General features: G+C 37.1%; 1 long non-coding RNA gene across 4 annotated transcripts in view; it reads left to right on the forward strand.

Moving 5' to 3' along the window:
• LOC108543149 (uncharacterized) overlaps window positions 1–17,548 on the forward strand; it is an 18,379-nt gene extending 831 nt beyond the window's left edge. Inside the window, exons 2-8 of one of the 4 annotated variants that reach the window (XR_001889491.1) lie at window positions 2,721–2,945; window positions 4,480–4,723; window positions 7,220–7,314; window positions 11,177–11,313; window positions 12,758–12,949; window positions 14,776–14,866; window positions 17,398–17,548. This is a non-coding gene — a long non-coding RNA (uncharacterized LOC108543149). Of the gene's footprint in view, window positions 1–2,720; window positions 2,946–4,479; window positions 4,724–7,219; window positions 7,315–11,176; window positions 11,314–12,757; window positions 12,950–14,771; window positions 14,867–17,397 lie in introns of all 4 variants that reach the window. The other 3 variants (XR_001889490.1, XR_001889489.1, XR_001889492.1) reach the window with 3 other exon arrangements.
• The last annotated feature ends 4,452 nt before the right edge of the window (window positions 17,549–22,000 follow it).

The raw sequence follows: 22,000 nt of genomic DNA on the forward strand, positions 1-22,000 counted from the left end.
CGGAGTCTCGCTGTGTCGCCCAGGCTGGAGTGCAGTGGCGCGATCTCGGCTCACTGCAAGCTCCGCCTCCCGGGTTCCCGCCATTCTCCCGCCTCAGCCTCCGAGTAGCTGGGACTACAGGCGCCCGCCACCGCGCCCGGCTAGTTTTTTGTATTTTTAGTAGAGACGGGGTTTCACCGTGTTAGCCAGGAGGGTCTCGATCTCCTGACCTCGTGATCCGCCCGCCTCGGCCTCCCAAAGTGCTGGGATTACAGGCTTGAGCCACCGCGCCCGGCACCACCATCTCTTGACAATGCTAGGGAGGCGGTCTCTGTTGTTGGTAAGTGTCTCCTATTAAGAATGGGTATTTATCTATTATCCATCACCACTGCCACATGCATCTGCTTACATTCATTGCTGGCTGAAAATGGACTCAGTAGCAAAGATCCCCTTCTTCCTGACCCCTCAAATCTACTCACCTACCTGCTTTATGAGGCCCATACAGTGCTGGCTGGTGATCTCTTTTCAGCGGTTTTCCTGGGCATTGGAGTTTCTGACTGTTTGTCCTTGCCCACCACTGAATGGTCAGCACAGCTTCCAAACTGGTTGAGAGATCTGAACCGGTGGATCACTCACTATAGCTTCCAGGGAGGTCTCCCTTCCTAGTGGTATCTTCCCTGCTTCCTCAAAACTCACCTTAGTTTCTCTGGTCCTGACTCCAGTCCTCCATCGTTTACCACTATTATTAATCAGAATGTTGACCTATTCATTAAATATAATATAAGCAATCATTTGTATGTTATGATGATATGATAGTGTAAACTCTTATTTTCCAAAATTCTCAATGTTTGAATTAATAGGGGGAAAATAAACAACTAAAAAAGCATACCATTTTAGTCAAATAATTATAAGATATTTTGGGAATAAATAGTTGAATTACTATGCAGTTAACACTAGTAATGATTGTGAACATGTTGGAAATGACTGAGCTATAAAATATTCAGTCTAGTTATTTGGAAGATTTTAATAAATGACCTGAATCAACAGTGTACTAATCTAATGAGCTATTTGGTGATTGGTTATTATGGGTAGGTAGATCGAGTTTGGAAGAGACTGCTAATGATTTCTTATAAGCTATAAAGTATTGTCAAGTATTTATTCTGTTCTAATTTTAATCGAGTGACCACTGCATAAAATCCACTCCACAATAAGTGAGCACACAGGAATTCTATATTCATAGGATTATAGTCAATTTAAGAGGTTGATGGACCCACTGCCTGTTTTTGTAAATAAAGCTTTATTAGAAAACAGCCACACTCACTTATTTGTGTATAATCTGTGGCTGTTTTCATACTATGACAAAGATGTTGAGTAGTTGTGACAGAGACCAAACGACCTGTAAAGCCTAAAATATTTAGAGATATATCTCACCCTTTACAGACACAGTGTGCTGACCCCTTGCCTATTATAATATCAAAGCATAATGGCAATACCACAGGTATATCCTTAAAGGAACTGAGAAAAAACAAGGAGACACTTCTGGTATTAAAAAATAGGCCTGTTCTAGATCAGACACTTAATAAATGTGGTTGAATATATTGAAGCTGTCATTTGATTTGCAACTTTATTATTTGAACTTGGAGGTGGAAATTTATATCTCGCAATCCAGTCAAGTGGAACAATGCAAACCAATTTTTAAAATGTCTTCTTTGATGACCCCTCTACATCCCACGAATCTGCACTCACTCCCTGTACTTCACCTATCAAGACCCCTGCCCTTCTCCCTAGCACTTCTACTCCGCTGCTTGGCTCACTCTCATTGGTTTCATTGAATATCTTTACTCATTTCCTTATCATTATCCACCTATGGAATCTTACCCATCCTTCAAGATTCATGTGAAATACTATTTTATTCCTACAAAACCCCATCTTCTTGTCCTCACATTTTGAAGTGATCTTTCAGACATTTGTCTTCCTTAAGCATTAGTCACATTTTTCTTATGTGACATTTTACACTCATACGTTTTCCCTCTATACACACAGAAAACTGCTAGACTAGACTATAAGCTCCAGGAAGGCACAGTTAATGGTTTTGTTTAGTGTTCCATACAATAGTACTAACAGACAGTAAAGATGTAAAACATGACTGCTGCCACCTGGTCTCTCTCTGTTTTAACTCTCGGGAGAACATTTTTTGTTATCTGATTTTTCCTTAATGATTATTCTGTTGAAGGACTGCATCCCACCACCAGAATGTAGACATCATTTGAATAGAGATCTTGTCTGTCTTTTTCATTGCTGTGCCCCACTACCTAGAACAACCTGGGTGTTCAATCAAAATGTCGTCACTGAATGAATGAAATTATAAACCTGTAGTTTTAGAAAATGATAGCTTATTCCTACACTAAAATAACTTTATTTTGTGGTTAATAATAACTTCGATAAATAAGATTCTCTAATTATCTGTGAGCTAGTGTTCTTATATTTAGCATTTACTATATAATTATACAGGAAATAGTATGCAAATTCAAAGCCATTAATTCTATAAATATAAAACTCAATTTATCTGTAGGAAGGTATAGCGTTCTTCAAGATTATTTTGCAGTGTGGCATTTTAAAGGTTTTATACTGATTTTGAAGTTCAGGAGATTGGACAACTCACTAATTATCTTTTAATGCTTCCTATTGCCTGATAAATTTTAGAAGGTTAATTATTAACATGTTCCATTATTATTCTTAAGGATAAGACATGATGGACAGAAATTTCAATGCAATTATTCCATTCTGGTGAGGTTAGAAGGTGCTAGGCAGATAAAGAAGTCATCTTATCAAGCAGGAAAACACCATTTACTGAAGAAGGTCTGCTAAACTTTTATCATGACTGAAAATATAAAAAGACACTTTAAATGGATAAATGCAGCTATTGCACAAAATTGACATGGCTGTAGAGATGACAGAGTGAAGAGGTATTTGATCAGTCATTTGTTGTAAAAGCTCAGGGAAAACAAAAATTTCTACTTAGAAACTTTCTCTTTATTGCTTTCTCATTTTCTTTGACTTGCTAAATTCACAGTTAAATCACATCCATGTGTTTTCAGTTTTAACTGCAACCATATTTCTAACATCACCCTTTTCTCGGCTAGAAAAATGACTCCATGTCACTTTCAATGCCTCCTTTTACATTTGTGTTTGACAGAGAGTGCACACATTTAGGGTCTGTGTAGTGGGGAAAGCTTAAAATGGCAAAGCACATTTCACAGTTACTTTCCATTGGCAGATGGTGAAAGACAGAGCTATCAAACTCTAATCTCAGACAGACCTGAACTTGAATTCTTACTCAGACAACACTAACTGTGTTCACTTAAACAATTTATTTAGACTCTGGTCTATAAATTAGGGGGGTAACAATAGTACCAGTTTCACATGACTGTGGTGGGGAGGATAGGAGACAATGCATAGAGGTATAACACATGTGCTACAAAGTGTGCCAAGCATCCAGAATGTATTATTCCACTTACTGTTCACACCAGCCCTAGAAGATCAGTACCGTTACTACCACAGATCTCAGAGGAAGATACTGAGGCACTGACTGAGACCCAATCAAATTTATATGGATTTATATGTATTACTTGACTAAAAATATACTAATAATCGGTGAGCATTACATTGACTCTGGAATTAGGTTGAACACATTGCATGGGTTTCTAAATTAATCTTCACCTCATCCCTGTGCAATACTACTGTCGCTCCCATCTTGCAAATGAGAAAATTGAGATTTAAAGGGATTAAGCTATATATCTGAAGTACTAGAGCTAGAAAGCACAAAAATCCAACCTACAAACCCAGGAGGTCTGATTTCAAGGACTGTAAAAGTAACCTGTAGTACTGTATACTCATTCTGGCCCCTTACTTTATACACAAATGACTAAATTAGTGAAAGGGGATGGATTTGACAGAGAAGTAGGTCATGAAATAAGAAGGCAAAGAGCATCCAGAGTGACTTTAACTCAATTGAGTACACACATATTAATCTTCAAATAACACTGCACCAGACTTTTAACACACACAAACTAGTATCACATGTAGTTGACCAGGACACCTTCATTTTGTAACCTGGATGATTATTTTACTTACAACTAAGAGAGTGCTCCATATAGGGGGTGTGGCAGGAAATCCCATATTAAGCTTAGGCAACTACTACATACTTGATGTAAGGGCAAACAAGAAATAAACCTGACAAGCAGAAAAGGACAAGAGAAGTCTCCTGTCTCAATCTCGGCACTGGATGAGGGAGGGAAAACAAACCTCATCTAAAAATTTAAAGTTAGTACTTACTCATCTTTGTGTTCTGAATATACACCGTAAGTTTAATTTAAAGTGGTTTCAAATTGATAGTTTCTGACAGAAGCAAACTCATATACTCTCTACAAGAACTCACTGCAATTCAAGCCTATAATAATTTTATACTGCCATTTATTGTAAAATGTATTCTGATTTCAGAGATGTTAAAATACGAAAGAAAAAAAAACACACATCAGAATGGATGAAAGATGATATGAGATGCACTGCCTGCCCTAAAAGAGCTTAGAAGCATCTGAGGTCATGTGATCAACAAGATAAAACACAAACAACACAAGTTATTATATAAAAGTGTAAAATTAGTTTTGAGATGTGTAGGAAAATGAGAATTCAAAATTGGTAAACTTCCGGGAAGAACAGTGAAGTGGAAAGTCTTCATGGGAAGGTGAGACTTGATCTGGGCTTTGATACCTGGATTGGGTTGCAACGTGGGAGGGAAAGAGGGGATACATATACCATGTAAGGTGTGGAGTTCGATTTAATGACAATATTTTTAGATTGGAGAAAGTGAGGAGACCACTCCAGCTGAAACAAAGAACTTGTATTGGGTAGCAATGGCAGGCAAATTTAGAAAATCCTACTGAGAAGACATAATAGAACGCCCTTAAGGAAATGCCAAGCTAAGGAATTAGGAATGGAAATCATATTCATTCAATCACTCAGTTAGCTACCTGAGCAATCTGCAGCCAACCAACAAACATTAAGCAGCTGTATATGCCAGATGTGCTGAAACCTAAGTGTAAAATGGTGAATAACACAGCATTTTGTCCTCTAAGTTACAGTATTTTAGTTGAACAGACAAAAAATTGGGACAAAACCACAGTAAGACCTATTAATTTAGCTGCAATTTATTGAGCAACTACTATTTTTCCAGGTACTGTATAGGAAATCTATATATTACATTTCAAAACAAAAGTATATCTATTTTAGGGATGACAGATTTTTCTCCACTTCTTAGTATCTCAGTAAAGATGGATTCTATAACTTACAATAGAACCTTGATTACCCAAATTATGTGAGGTCACAATTATAAAATATTCAAAATTCTGGAAAAGGACTTTGCAACTTTTTGAAAATAACCAAGAAACTTGTTGTATTTTGATGTTAAGACAAATACATTGAATGATGAAGTTTCAAGTCAATTAATATCCTCAACTCTAGCTGAAGCATGGAAGAGCACTGATGTAACACACTATCTGCAGCAAATCATTAGTATGTATCACCAGTGTCATTAAGTTACAGCCACATAATTATAGATGGGGAGACAAATTTACATTAATTTAGTGAAAGCTGTGGTGTGGATTCAAATTCCTCCCAGTAACATAAGAGGCAGAAATGTTCTTTCCCTCATTGCTGATGGCACAGGACTAGCAGCTCTCAGATCAACCCTCTGAGGCTGTCATCAAATGAAAAGAGTGGCCTCACCCAAGATTATGTCACCTTCCCAGGAGCAGCCCATCCCCAGTGACTAGTCCATGAGGGCTAAGAAGACCTATCACCCTGGTCCCAATTCAGGATGGCTCTGAAGGGTCATCTTCTCTGCAAGATAATGGAATTTACTTCCAATTCTCCAATTCCAGAATGATGGCCACCCAAAGATATCCATGTCCTAATCTCTTGAACCTATGAATAAATGAAGTTAAATGGAAAAGGGGAATTAAGTTTGCACATAGAATTAGGGCTGTTAATCAGCTGACTCCAAGATAGGGATATTATCCTAGATCGTCTGTATAAACCCAATATAATCTTAAAAGTGAGTTCTTAAAAGTGAAAGGGAATCAGAAGAGGAGACAAGAGTGATAAAACCTGAGAGAGACTCAACCTGTCATCCCTGGATTTGAAGATGGAGGAAAGGCAGAGGAGCCAAGGTCAGAAACCTCTAGAAGCTGGAAAAGGCAAAGAAAGCGATTCTCCCATAGTTTTCAGAAAGATATTCCCTCTCTGACTAATTTGGCTTCCTTCTTTCTCTCAGGAGTGTTGATTCTGAATGTATTTCCTAATCAACTTAGTGCAGTAAATCTGTGTCTCAAAGTCTTGTTCATGTGGTACATAACCTATAACAGAAACACATATTAGGCTTACATTTTTCTACTTAAATTATAGATCTCATGTTAACCTAATAATTGATAACACTGCTGAAACAAAGACACAGTTTAGTCACAAATTTGCAGTCTGATCCCTCAAACTATGAGATATCATAGTCAAGCTATGAGATATCATAGTCAAGAATGTGACTGGCAAATACTGCAAGTCAGGTGAATCAGAGGCTGCTATGGTTTGAATGTTTGTGTCTTCTTCAAAATTCATGTTGAAGCTCAAACCCCAATGTGATAGTATTATCAGGAGAGGCTTAAGGAGATGATTAAGTCATGAGGGTGGAGCCTTCATGAATGGGATTGGTGACTTATAAGTGGGTTGGAAGGAACTGGCCAGGCCCCTTGTGCCCTTCTGTCTCTTCTGCCATGTGCCAACATTCAAGGCACCATCTTGGAAGCAGGGGTTGGTTCCTCATCACACACCAAACCTGCTGGCAGCTTGACCTTGGACTTCCCAGCCTCCAGGACTGTGAGAAATAAATTTCTTATATTCATATATTGCCTGGTCTAAGATATTTTGTTATAAGAGCACAGAAAGACTAAGACATAGACCTAGGACAGCTATGTCAGAGAGGCACAGGCCAGCACCATAGGCCATGTCAGCTAGGGGTCATTTTGGGGAAAATCTCTAAGGCACGTCTTAGGAACCCAGTCCAGGAGGAGACTGTAAACAGAGGATTAAGAACCAAAGAACCTGGTCAGTATATTTCCTCCGTGAAGATACTGAAACTGGTATCTAAGAGGCAATTAGTAAATGTTAGTTACCTATTTTTCCCCTCATGCAGATATCAGAGAGACTTCTCTACTGCTTGGGACGCTTGTTCAGAGTACAATTTCCATAGCAGCAAGAAAAGGAGTTTTTGTTTGTGGATACTTTAAGGTAAATAAAGCTATTATAGAAGGCAAAATAAAAAAATGTCAAACAATTTCTCTTTTCATTTAAAAACAAAAACAGAATAACAAGCCCCATATGCATGTTTGAATGTAAGTACCCAACAAATGTGCTCAGCATTCCACCTGCCAATGCAATGTATGGTGTGCAGTGGAAGTAGGGGGTAAAAGCTCCCATTAGTGTCACTGAATCTGCACCCTAGGACCTGTGAGATGTAGGAAATGCATTAGGCACAAAATGTGTTCATTTGAGCATTTTTCTTGAGATGTCCTGAGGATTTTTCACATTAGTCAGTGTACAAAGCACATAGCCTTCTGCAGTATCTTGAACAAAATCATCCCAGTACCAAATGGACTATGGTGATGACCTAACTAACTTAATCCATGTTGTGAATTGATTTTATGTTCAAATTATCCCAGTCCCTTAGAGTGGGATAGTGGCTGTGACATTTGCTCAAAGAGGTTCAGAGAAAGAGATTTCTGATGCACACTGGGCTTTCCTTCTCTGTGCTCCCTAATTACAACATTTTTAACTCTTGGTTGTGTATTGTATTTGTGATGTATATATCCATTACCTAATAGACTTAAAGCACCTTACCATGAGGGTCTGAGTCTGATGATTTTTCAACAAAGCAATTTCTTATGTCATCTTGCACAGCAAATGCCTATTGAGTGAAGAGGAAGAGCAATTTGGGTTGAAAGTGGTCTAAGTAGAAAGCACAATTCTGATTGTAATCTGTATATGATGCTAGGTATATTTGATGAAAGTGAGATGATATGATCACCTGCTCCCATGGGGAACTTCCTACAGGTCACCATCACCTCCTGTATCACCATTGCTTAATGGTCCTGAAAGTGTACCTCACAGTTTTCTATGAGTGAGGGAGGGGGAATGATAGCTGTTAGCTCAGATTCACATCTGTTCTAGCCCAGCAACGTTTCGGGATCTCTGACTTCAGTGTTTACTCTAGAGATATTGTAGGCATCTGATCCACCACTGGTGGAAATATTGTAAGCCTGGCTGCCTGCAATTGATTTTTGCTAGTACCTGCAAAAACCAAGCTATAATGCTTTGGGAATTTAAAAAATAATTTGACTTTAGTATGATATAAAAGTGATCAGTAGAATAAAGGAGTCAGCAAAAATGTTAGAGTTATGGTGTACAATAAAATTCAACTTTATAGTCATTAATATCTGTGTTAGTGTGTTCGAGGTACTGTAACAAAACACTATAGATTACAGGGTTTAAACAATAGAAATTTATTTTCTCACAGTTCTGGAGGCTGGAAAGTCCAAGATCAAGATTTTGGCAGGGTTCAGCTCTTCTTCGAAGGGCACTCTTCTTTGCTTGAAGACTGCTTCCTTCCTGCTGTGTTCTCACACAGCTGAAAGAGACTGAGATCTGTGGCGACTCTTTTTAGAAGGCCACTAATCCTGTGGAATAAGGGTGTCACTCTCATGCCTCATTCAACCTTCATTACTTTCACAGAAGCCCTATCTCTAGCTACAGCAACAATGAGGGTTACAGTTTCAGCATATGCATTTTGAAGGGACATAACATTCCTTTCACAACAATATCCATTAGGTTAATTTGGAAATAGTGATTTATTTATACATAAAAAGAATGTTGAATTGTGAAATATTTTGTAATTTACAGAATTTCAAGAAGATTAGTAGTTATGACTAGTTGGCTATTGCTACATATAGTTAAAAAATCATTTCACTTTTTTTTTTTTTTTGAGATGGAGTCTCGCTCTGTCGCCCAGGCTGGAGTGCAGTGGCTGGATCTCAGCTCACTGCAAGCTCCGCCTCCCGGGTTTATGCATTCTCCTGCCTCAGCCTCCCGAGTAGCTGGGACTATAGGTGCCCACCACCTCGCCCAGCTAGTTTTTTGTATTTTTTAGTAGAGATGGGGTTTCACTGTGTTAGCCAGGATGGTCTCGATCTCCTGACCTCATGATCTGCCCGTCTCGGCCTCCCAAAGTGCTGGGATTCATTTCACATTTTTACTGTGCTTTTCAGTTTACAACACTCTTCCTTATATATTGTTATTTGAGTTTCATTGTTTTTATTCTCTTGTCTTAAGAATATGGTATGTTTTGTTTTTCACTCTATACTAGGTAACACAGAGACTTGCCCAATACAGACGCAAATGAAATATATACTATAATAAACTAACATCTTTCAATAAAAATCAACATAATTAAGAATTTTAATTTTCTCCATCTATCAAGACTTTGGCACTGCAATAGTTTTAGAAATAAAAGGAGAACAGAAAGTCCATCTTAATATGTTCTCCTAGTCAATACATGTTGAAAAGGCATTGGTGTTGAATTCATAGCAACATGGTGTTGAATCCTATGTTTATTACTAATAAGATATTTGACCTTGAGCAAGTTGCCTGACCTCTTTGAGCTTAAGTTTCCCTTACTCTAACTTAAGAATCATACTATTTGCCTCACGTATATTTAAGGAAGATAATATAGGTCAAATGTCTGACACTTTGCCAGCTGTGGGCACTCAATCAGTTTTAAGTTTCTTAATGAATTAAGAAGAAAATGTTAGTAAGAAAGTCTGCTTACATGGTACATAGGAGAAAAAATAAGATTCTGCCCAACTAGTTGGCTTTGATATATAATAGGCCAAAATATACAAATATATTTCAAATTGACAGAATTTCTATACCAAAAGATTTGATTGAAGAAGATATTTGTTAAAAAATGAGTTATTCAGAAAAGAATACTAGCCACAAAGCAGAGATAGAGTCACTGTGGCACATTTGAGCAGTGCCTACCTGAACCTTGTTCTAGAAAGAAGGTGGCCAGGCTTAGAAGATACAGGATTTTTTCTCTGAAAGTTTGATGTCACTAAATATCTAAATCATAAAACTGGTCATCTCATCCCAGTTCCATGTGTACAAGGAAATCTTGGATAATAATTTCACTCTCCTTGTAGTTTGCTTCTATGGGGAGAATGTGTTTAGAGGATGCAAGTACTTGGCCCTCTTGGCCAATAACCTTTCAATTTAAAAAATCAATTGGATTTCTGAATAATACATTAATGTCATACCAACTCAGCATGAGTCAGCATTTCTTGCTTCATCGAATAGCTCTGGGGCACACAAGATCAAAGTTCTGTAAGAGAAAGAAACTAGAACAAGCAAGGTCAACACCAGCTAATTTTGCTACATAATGCCCTAGTCTCAAGAGTATAACTCATTCTACCTGACACTTTTTGGCCATGAGTGGAGGATAAAAGATATTTATTTATAAATCAAGTTCTATAAAATGAAGAAGAGTTTAGAAGATATTCTGTGTTACAATACTACTAAAAGAAGTGAAAAGAAGGGAAAAAAAGAATTTAAGAGAATATGTATTAAAATTTCAATCGTTATCATAAAGTAACTTTGTTGATAAGTTATCCTTATCAACTAAGTTAATTTGTTTTGCATTTCAGACTTTGAAAACTAGGATATTCTAAATCCAGGTATGATATATTATAAAAGTTGCTTAGCAAGGATGAAAAAGAAAGAGAAATGTTGTGTTGAGTAATTCATGTTTCTGAATGTGATGATCTAGATATTGAGTAAAATTAACTAAAATATTCTGAAAATATTAAAAAACAGATCCTTACCATAATGAGCTTCTGCCAGTCTACCTCATCATGAGGCACATTTTTTGTTGGCTCGTATTATAAGCCCTGTTTACAAAGTGATGGCTGGTGAAGATAAAGTTTACACGAAACTTTTAGATGTCATTATTATTCCCTTACAATAGCAATATGATAGAGGATGACTGGATAATTATTGGTTGCCTGTGAAACTGTCTTTCCTCCCTTACCCTTTCCAACAGCTCCTGATTTTCTTTTGAGGATTCATGTGCTTCTGTGGAAGCTGTGCCCATCTACCATTGCTGCGGGAGTGGAGCAAGTGTTATAGGATTTTCTAAGAAGTAGATTTTATTGCTCTGGCTACAGTGTTTGCTTCAGGGTTAGACATGTGATGTAATTCAATTGAATTGAAATTAACCTCCAAACTTTTGCTTAGAATTGTGGGACATAGGCACATTACCCTTATCCCAATGACCTAGTGTGTAGATGTGAGGGCTGGGACTGGTGCATCAATTTTTAGTAATAGCAACACAAATAACAAAAAACCCAAGAGAATTAAACAGACTTACAGCAGGGCTGTCCAATCTTTTGGCTTCCCTGGGCCACAATGGAAGAAGAAGAATTGTCTTAGGACACACATAAAATGTACTAACACTAACGATAGCTGATGAACTAAAAATAATTGCAAAAAAATCTATAATGTTGTAAGAAAGTTTACAAATTTGTGTTGTGGCATGTCCAAGCTGTCCTAGGCTGCATGTGGCCTGTGGGCTGTGGGTTGGAGAAGCTTGACCTAAAGGCAAATAGCATCATAATTCTAATAGTCAAGCTATGTCTAACAATAGACTTACCTCTGTACATTTCACTTATATAAGCTATACATTCTTATTTATTGTTTAAGTAAGTTGATTTTATTGTTGTGTGTGATATAAAGTATCCATGCTAATACAGAAATATACTGAGTAGTTTTCATTATGAATAGATTTTCATCACTCAGAGATGAACAGAATGTTTTAAGCCCACATCAGCTTTTAGAGTTACCATTTCACTGAACACATATTTTTAGAAAATATTTTAACAATTTGGACAAACTTCTACTATTGCATGTGCTTATCAGTACTATCAAGTCAATAAAATCTTGGCACTAAAATTTCAGTTTTACACAGTTTAATCTTAAACCACTTTGCAGTGCACATAAGAAAATAACAGAATGTTCTTGGTCATAAATAAGTTTCTTAAAAGTACAAAGGATCTCACGCCACACCCCCCCCCAACCAAAATAAGAATAAAAACCTCAGTTCACCAAGATATGTGGGATATGAGGAAGCCTAATTGCATTTTCTCTTATTTTGGTTGAGCCTACTACATATTTACCACACATATTCAGCATTTCAAATTTTGAGAATGAAGGCAGCATACTAAAACAGTTTATATAAAATGAAAGTATCAAAGAAAACATGATTGTATTTCTCAGATGTTGCATGAACTTTTATACTCTCTAACACTTGTCATACCACATTTTCATTATTCACAAACTTAACTGTGAATATTCATTTTTTGAAGACTGGGCCGAATACACATCCCACTAGAATTTTGGTTACCACCTTTTCCATAAGATTTGGAATCACGATTTAGTACCAGTTAGGATTCTTTGCCACAAAACCCAGAAATGAACTCGACTTGAGCAAGAGGGATTTGCTTGTGAGAAAGGATATTGGTGTGTGTTTGTAGGGGTGTGTGTGTGTGTGTATGTGTGTGTGTGTGATTGCATATGTGGAGATTCATAGAATTAATATGAAGTAACATACCAGGTTTGAATACAGGAAGAAGCCAATAGAGAAACAGAAGGAAACATACAAGCATATAACAAGAAACAGGAAACAGGAAGCACAATAACCGTCTCTAACCATTTACAACAGCCTGGGCAGGAATCTCCACTGTCTATAAGAATGATGAAATACCTCCAACCTCGCCCTCCCGCCACCTAACTTGGTCAAGATGAAAATTCCCAGGAGGTAGGGATCATTTGGTCAAACAGTGGAAATGTGCAGGGAAAGAAAAGATCAGTTTTATTTAGCTTGTGCTTCTGCAGTGAAAAACAGACACTTAGAGTCACTCTTCCCAAAGGAAATCAGGGTAATATTAGAAAGAACCATGCACTCTATCCAGACAAAATGGCACAACTGGCAACTATATTATCTATAGTACAAGGATTTACAGTAATTTGTTGCTCTTCATATAGACATATGTTATTAAAGGACTAAGCAGCATGATTACTATTATTTTGTTTGTTTTTTAAGCAGGTCAAAAGATTAAAATGTTTCTATAAATATACAACTTAAGTGTAAAATGCCACTACTCTTCTAGGCACAATTTTGGGAAAGAAATTTCTTGGAGATAATATTTGTGATCCTGTGTAACTCTTTGGAATATAGTAGGAGGAAAAAGCTTGAGATTGCAAGCGTGTGTGCCATATTCTGCCACTTAAAAAGACTGGCTCTCATCAGTCTCATGTGAACAACAAAGAACAGCCATCCCAAGAGCAAAAGATAGACTTCTTGAATCCACCTTTGACAAGGTGTATGAAGTTAGTTTATTTGTTTAAAATGCTTCTATTGGAAATATCACAGTGAGAAAAAATGAGGCAGTGTATTTATTCCAAGTCTTCATAAGGCTAGTTTTCTGTAAGGTACGGTGGTTTATTCTTCCTATCTGCAAAATATGGCATGATAAACCTGACTGCCAAGTGCCTTGCCTTTGCTATATTGATTGTTTGAAGTTAAGCAAAGAAGAAATATTTCATCCTTCGACTAAAAGCTCATGGACAAAAGCTTTGGGGTTTGCTTCAATGGTAGCTAAGAGGCACAAAAGAGATGATAGGTTGAGAAAAGGGAAAATGCATCATTGTTCTTTGACTATGAGTGCATATCCTTAACACCACAAAGAATAGTCATAGAAGAGAGCAATCACACTTTTCTATAATGCAGCCCTTTGTAAATATAATTCACTGGTGCAATATCTAAATACTCAGTTGGTTCTGACAGTTTCATCCATCACAATATAGGCCTCACCATGTCACTGCCTCAGACTGATAAATGCAAAATGACAGTCATTCATCCGGTGGAATAGAAAAAGCCAGGGAAAATATAACGTGAAGTCACTTACGCCATTTGATATAGCTTTGCAATGTCTATCTTTTCTCTCCCTTATCTTTTGTTGTGTATGTGTACATGCCAGCATGATTTTACTCTTTGCATAAATATATATAAGACAACACATTTCCCTAAAATAAAAAAGTATGAATTAAGAAAGATTATAGCTACATTATAATGGATTCAAATTCTGCTATGACATAAATAGAATTAGTTAAAGATTACAGTTAGAATGTAAATGTCACTTCTTAACTTTTTCTGTTTCTTGCTATTGAGGAGCACAGTCTAAAATTTGTAGGCAGACAGAATATAAAAGTAATGTACAATTATGGCACTTATGCTAATTTTTTTCTTTTATACAACAATTCTACAAAAATAATGACTATATGTACACATTAAAGGAAATTTTTTGTAGATTTACTGAAAAATAGGTATTAATAATATGGATATTGACAGCTGTGTACTGTTAATTTAAAAATTAAAAAAATAAAAATAACAGTAAACTGAAACTCTCCATTCTCTCATCTTCCTTTTCCTATATTTATTTTTAAACAAATTGTACTGCATGCATCAGTATCCATTAGGGTCATGTCTTGACGTAGCAATAAATTTAATTATTGGTTTAGATCTCTTGTAGATATATGGAATCTCTAATATACACATTTTTGTTTAATATGTTACTGAGGAAGACAACTCAAGTGATAGAAATAATGGGACAGGAAGTAAGAAGACAGTTCTGGTCTCAAGTTCTTCTCTGACAGCTCACAAGCTAGTTAATATGTAAGTTTGAAATATGATTTCTGTATTTTATTACAAATTTCAAATAGATATTTATTTCCAGCTTCATTGAGGTATAACTGACAAATAAAATTATATAAATTTCAGTTGTACAATATGATGTTTTAATACATATATCATTGTGAAATGATTACAGAAATCAAAATAATAAATATATTCTTCAGCTCACATGGCTATAATTTTCTATTTGTGGTGAGAACATATAAGATCTATTATATTAGCAAATTTCAAGAATATAATACAATATTATTAACTATAGTCTTATTGACCAAGTAGATCAAAAACTTTGCACCTTTTAAGCCCCAGCCCCTAGTAATCACCATTTTAATGTCAACTTTTGTGAGTTTAACTTCTTAAGATGCCACATGTAAATGATGTCATGCAGTTGAAGGAAATAAAAATATTTCATGCCAAAATATCTTTCTTCAGCATATTTTGAGGTGGCTATCCAGAGGGCTTGAAAATGGAATTAGCCCTGAAATGAGTCTTTTGTGGGGCGTACATTTTAAGGAAAAAGTCCTCCCCTATGAAAGTAAATTCAAAAATAGGGAAAACTGACTATTACACCAGATGCACAGATATCAATGTAAAGACACAGGAAGCACAAAAAAGCAAGAAAATATGACACCTCCAAAGGAATACAATAATTTTCTAGCAATAAATCTTAATCACAAAGAAATTTTCAAAATCCAAGATAAATAAGTCAAAATATTGATTTAAAAAAAGCTTGGCCGGGCATGGTGGCTCATTCCTGTAATCTCAGCACTTTGGGAGTCCGAGGTGGGCAGATCACCTGAGGTCAGGAGCTTGGGACCACCTGGGTCAACATGGTGAAACCCTGATTCTACTAATAATACAAAAAATAGCTGGGCGTTTGAGATTTTTTAGCCATTATTTCTTTATAAAAGATTTCTGCTCTTTTCTTGGAATTTCTGAATACATGCATTGGTTCATTTGATGGTATCCTACAAACCACATAGGTTTTTTATTCCTACATTCTTGGATTTTTTTTTTTTTTTTTTTTTTTCCCATCTGTGGATGATTCAAAAAAAAAAAAAAAAAAAAAAAAAAAAACGTTAATCTGTCTTGTGAGTTCATAGATTTTTTTCTTTTGCTTGATTAGGGAAAGAGCTACTATTGAGATATTTGAAAGCTTCCTTTGAAGCTCTCTGCTCCATTTTGGATTTTATTCACTATAGTCATCAGCTCCAGAATTACTGTTCATATCTTTTTTATGATTTGTATCTATTAGTTGAATGTTTCATTTGTTCATGTATTGTTTTTGTGATAACATTGAGTTGTCTATCTGTGTTCTCTTGGAGCTTGCTGAGTTTCCTTAAAACCATTATTTTGAATTATTTGTCAGGTAATTTGTAGATATGTATTTCTTTGGAGTCAGTTATTAAAACATGATTGCATTTCTTTGGTGGTGTCATGTTAAATTTTTTGTTGTTGTTTCTTGAAATCTTGAGCTGCCTTCTTTGCATTTCAAGAAGCAATCACTTCATTCAATTTTTACTGACTGGCTTTGAAAGTGAAAAATCTTCATCAGTCATCCCAATTAGGCATTGTGGGGGTCTCTCAGATCTTTTCTATGGATGCCCCACTCCATTTTTCTTTGTCCCTTTAGGGGAGAAAGTACTGGTATCATATGCCTTATCTCCATCCCACAAACTCAGTTGTTTTTCCCCCCCGCAAGGAAGTGCCCTGAAGAGTTCAAGGTCAGGTGCTTTTCCCGAATTTAGTAGTTTGATCTAGGTGTCTGTGTATGGTGTATGATTTTTGGAGACTCACATGCACTGTCTTCAGGGGAGCACAAAGGGTTCTGCTTATGAAAAGGAGAGGCATGCAGAGTGCTAGGGGCACATGTAGACCACCTGGGGTCTGTAGTTAACTTGCATTATGAGGTTGGTGGTCTGGACTCTTGGTAGAGTTTGCGAAGTGTTTAGTAGAAACCACAACACTTTATTGAGTTCTGTGTTTCATTGCTCTGAGTGCCTACTCAGTTTTTCTTCTCCTAGCTGCCTGCAAACTATTGAGTAATCCCAATTCTCTCAGTTTTCTGGATGGGATAAGACAGATGTTGGCCTCCTCAGTAGTGTCCCAAATGGCTAGGGAGACAGGGTACTCATTATACTTTCACTTTCCCCTGTGAGGTAAATTAAAGGCAAAGAGGGTCTCCTGGCACAGCACTGAGCTGTGCTGCTTTGGTGGAGGGGTGATGAGGATATAGTGAAACTGTTCCCTTACCCTTTTCAATGTGTCTATTCATAGATTAGAATAGACACCTATAAGGTGCTGGCATCTCTCTACCGGCCTTCTTTTCTCCCTCAAAAGTACCCTCATCCTTGTATAGTTGTCGAAATTGGTGTTTGTTGGGAAGGAGAGCTGCAGACTTCTATTTTGCCATCTTGCCAGTTATTCCACTAGCTTTTTATTTTAGAAATTATTAAAATTTACACTATAAAATACTTAAGGATATAATTTTGTTCATTCATTAATTATTTACTCAGGTTTGGCTGATTGCAAAATATTGGGAACATACCAAGGAAAAAGACAAACACCGTGACTTCTGGAAGTTTAATTTCTAGTGAAGGAGACAAAAGTGAACAAAAAAAAAAGAGTGATATTATTTGTGATAGATATATGTGTGATGAAGAAAAATAAAACAATGTAAGGTGAGGGAAACCCTTGTGTAATTCTTGTCAGGGGAGACCTTCTTCAGGAAAGGAAATTTGCTAGACGGAGACTGTAAGATAATGAGGGGGAAGAGAAGAGAATTTCAGGCAAAGGGGAAAAATTCTGGAAGTCATTTCTATCTTGAAAGAACATAATAATTTAACAGAACTTAGAAATGTGTGTGAACTACATAAATAAATGCCACTCAACCACAATAATTGTATCACCACCCCAACTTCCCCATAGACCAGCACCTTCTCTCATGCCATCTGCCACGAGAGGAAACATGACTAAAAGGAAGTATGAATGCAATGAAACAGAGTTCTAAATCTAACATAGTTAAAATATTGGACTCTCGAAAATTTTACAAAAGCACATGGACTTTCCCAACACCTTGAAAAGGGTCTGTGTAGCGTGGTGACCTGAAGCTTAAGCTTCATTCATTTTTGGTGAATCCTCTTTTAATCAAAGGTCAGTTTGTTCTTTTCACCTTTTTTCCAGGTGAGGAAAAAATCAGCATTTAAGTACATTGTGTGAATTAAAGGATTTTAATTCTAACAATGGGAATTCTGACCAAGAATCTCCTAATACACCAAGAAAGAGCCAGTGGGAAAAAAATGACAAATTCTATTTCGAACATGTTCGTTTCCAACTGTCTTATTAGACACCTAAATAAGGATGCCCAACTCTAGAGCTCAGGGAAGAGCTGAGCTTAGAGATGCATGCTTTGGAGTCAACAGCCTATAGACAGCATTCAAAACCAAATGCTGGATAAAATCACTTTTGGGCTTGAGGGTAGTGAGAGAAGGGCAAAGGACCCAGGACTGAATTCTGTGACACTCTGACGTTAAGTCATTTATTTGTCTAAGATAGGAGCAACCGTGTTGCTTTTGCATGCTCACGGAAATGCAATAAAAAGAAACAAAAAAAAAAAGATAATTTATGAAGACAGACCATGATCGTAGAAGCAATGGGCTTGGACTCGGTAACAAAATGGTATCCATTAGAAAAGTTAGTGAGCTGGCCTGAGACAAGGTCAAAGGAAGTTCATCGATTATAAAAGGAGGGAAAGTGGAGTGTGTAGGTATATAGTGTCAAATATAGGGTACATAGAGTATAGTGAAGTGAAGGGTATTATCAAAATAATCAGAAACTCATTCTATTTCTACTAATTGCAATTCCCTTTAGGCACATGCATGTTGCTCCACATGACTATTAAAATTCTCATACCTTTGTCTTTATTTATTGATCTATCAGTGTATCAGTCTACTTACTTCTGGTTTCCATAGTTGAATATAGAAATTCTTTGAAGGCAAGAGTTATCCATTACTGCGCATTCCTCCAAACATACACATACACATGTTTTTCAGTGCTTGGCATATTTTACAGAAATGTAGGGGATAAAAATTTCCATTATTTGATCAATAAAAATAAATCAGTGTTCGGTTATCTACTAGAAGACATTCTCTATGAAGGCAGGGGCTTTGAGTGATCTGTTAACTGCTCTATCTCCAGCATGAAGAAGAGCCCAGCCCATTAAATATTACCTGTGTGTCTATACTCTTCAATCTGAAGACCGGATATGTGGACTTTTAAGACTATTGTATACCAGGTCCACATGAAGGGTAGAAGGAAATGATGACTCTTGTGAGGAAAGTAGTAAAGAAAAAGAATTTTAAAGGGAAAGAGAATAAAAACAGTGAAAACAAGGATTATGTTACAACTAGTTTAGGAGTGGTTGATATGTCTAAAAGAAATACTTATTTCAAAGAAATAGAGAAAAATGTTGTAAAAGTGAGCCCTGGCTAGGGAATGGGAAAGATGAAGTCTGGAAATGCTGAGAACACTGTGGGAAATTCTGAGAACCAAGGTACATTTTACCATCTCTCATTGTGTTTTCAGCCGGTAAGGCTGAGGACCAAGGTCATGATTTGTAGAAACCACAGTGAGTAAATATGGCAGCTCAGTATGTCTGGGTAAGGAGGGGACAGCATTAAGTGCTCTTCACCTAGTCTGGACTCTTGTGTAGCATGGAAAGGATCAGAAGTTGTTGCTTCCTTGAGAGAAGGGATGGTTTAAGCGCTGAGGAGCTTTTAGAGGGACTCCTGTTGGCACAAGTAAAGTGACCCTGAATAGAAGGGTTGATGGACAGGTCTCTCAAGGCTCACACAATTACCTTGGTGGGTGAAATATAGTGATGAGAGGTGGAGAGAGACCTACTCAGCCATAAAAGGTGTTGGCCTCCCAGAAACATGGCCTGGCTGAGCAAACATATCTGGAGCTACAAAAGCCAGGATTTGAGCAGGAGCACAGGCAGAATGCCTTCGTTAAGACTGGATAAACCAGATTTTAACATACATAGTCAACAGACAGTGAGTATCAAAGACTTGGTGCAGAAGAGATGAGCCTAAGACCTCCTATGAGACCTAAGATCCCTTTCTTTATCCTGATATCAGGAGGGTAAGAAGCTTTTCCTACCGCTAACAGCCATCTGGGCAATCAAGAGGGTAAAAGGAGAGGAACAAGTCTGTTAGAGTGAGACTCTACATCAGTAAACAATTTGAAATAACCTGGGAGACTAATAAGTTTACATCTCCCTCACCCTCTTGGTCTCAGCCTAGGGAAGTGGTGGCTGATGAGGAGGAACTGAATCAGCTAGAGAAAATAGCTTTTGCTTGTGTGGGAGTTTTGTTGTCTTCTTTATTTCTGAAGAAGACATTCAGTCTTTCAAATTCACAAATGGGTTCTTTTGCTTGATAAATTCTGCTGTTGATGCTCTCTATTGCATTTTAAAATTTCTGTAGTGGGATGAATTCTGAAGAATTCTGTTCTAACATCTTGCTGATGTTTATCTGACCATCTTTTGCCATCAGATGTGCCTGTCTCCGTCTCCACCAGGAGCTTTATCTTACCACAGAGTTCAGATGCATTAAGGCTGTGTTTGAGCCATGATCTTCCTCTGAAGAACAAATGAAGAAGAAATTTATATTTTTTTGGATATAGTGTTCTTAGTTGGTGGTTTAATTATTATTTTTACCTCATCACTTTGTATATATCATCGCACTTTCTCTTGGCCTATAAGATCTCTTCTGAGAAATTTTACGTTCTTCTTACTGGAACTTCATTAAATATTATTTGCATCATTTTTCTCATTGCTTTCAGGATTTTCTCTTTGTCTTTGTTCTTTGATAGCTTGAGTATAACAAGTCTTTGTATAGTCTTGTTTGGATTGAATTTGATTGGAGGACTTTGACATCTCTACACTTGTACTATTTATATTCCTCTCCAAAATTTGGAAAGTTTTCTGCTCTTATTTCTTTAAATAAGGTTTCTACATTGTCTTTCTTTTCCCTTTTACATATTCTTATTACTCTAACACTTGCCCATTTGATGCTGTCCTATACATCCCATAAGCTTTCTTCATATTTTTTCACTTTTTTTCTCCTCTAACTGTATATTCTCAGTCTTTCACGTTCACAAATTATTTCTTTTGTTTGATCAGTTCTGCTATTGATTCTCTCTACTGCATTTTAAAATTTCATTCATTGTATTTTTCAGCTTCAGAACGTCTGTTTAATTTTTTTAAAAAATAATTTCAATCTCTCTTAAATATCTTATTTTGGTCATTTATTCTTTTTCTAATTTCAGTTAATTATTTCTCTGATTTTTTTCAGGTTATTAAGCTTTCTTAAAACAATTATTTTAGTTATCTATCAGGCAATTTGTTTATCTTCATTTCTTTTGGAGTCAATTATTGTGAGATTACTGTTCTTTTGATGGTGCTATGTCTCCTTGATTTTTCATATTTCTTGTTGCCTTATGTTGATGTCTGCACTCTTGGAAGAAATAGGGACTTATTTCAGTGTTTGAAGTTGAAAAGTGGCTTTGTCTGGGAAAGCCCTTTGCTAGTCAGCCTTTCCAGAGATTCTGAACAGGTTGTCTGGTATAGTCCAAAGGTGGGTTTACTGCCGGAGTACTCAGTCAGGCTGACTTTGAGCCTGGGTCAGCAGGTAGGTGGCCTGATGTCTGAGTCTGCAGAATTGAGGCTGAAGCCTGGATCCACTAAGGTGGACCTGTTAATTGAGTGTGTGGAGATGGACCTGGACCCTGGGTTCACAGGGACTAAACTGGTGCAGGGATGGGCCTTAATTCTGAGTCTGCAGGGACTGACCAAGATCTGGGATGGGCCTAGTGCCTGGGATCACTGGAATGGACCTGGGCCCTGAGTCTACACATGCTGGTTTGGAGTCTGCTTTCACATGGGGTGGTCTTGGAGCCTCAGTCCATAGGGTCCAGCCTGACACTGAATGTAGTGGGTGTGCTTGGGTCCTGGATCTCCTGGAGCAGGCCTGGCCTCTGAATCTTCTCAAGTCAGGGGGCACAGGGACTGGCCTGTGGCCTGGGCTGGTCTGGTGCTGGAGCTGGCATAGAATCTGG

The sequence above is a fragment of the Rhinopithecus bieti genome, unplaced genomic scaffold (genome assembly GCF_001698545.2).
Source record: "Rhinopithecus bieti isolate Rb0 unplaced genomic scaffold, ASM169854v2 scaffold_21726, whole genome shotgun sequence".
Classification (NCBI taxonomy): domain Eukaryota; kingdom Metazoa; phylum Chordata; class Mammalia; order Primates; family Cercopithecidae; genus Rhinopithecus; species Rhinopithecus bieti.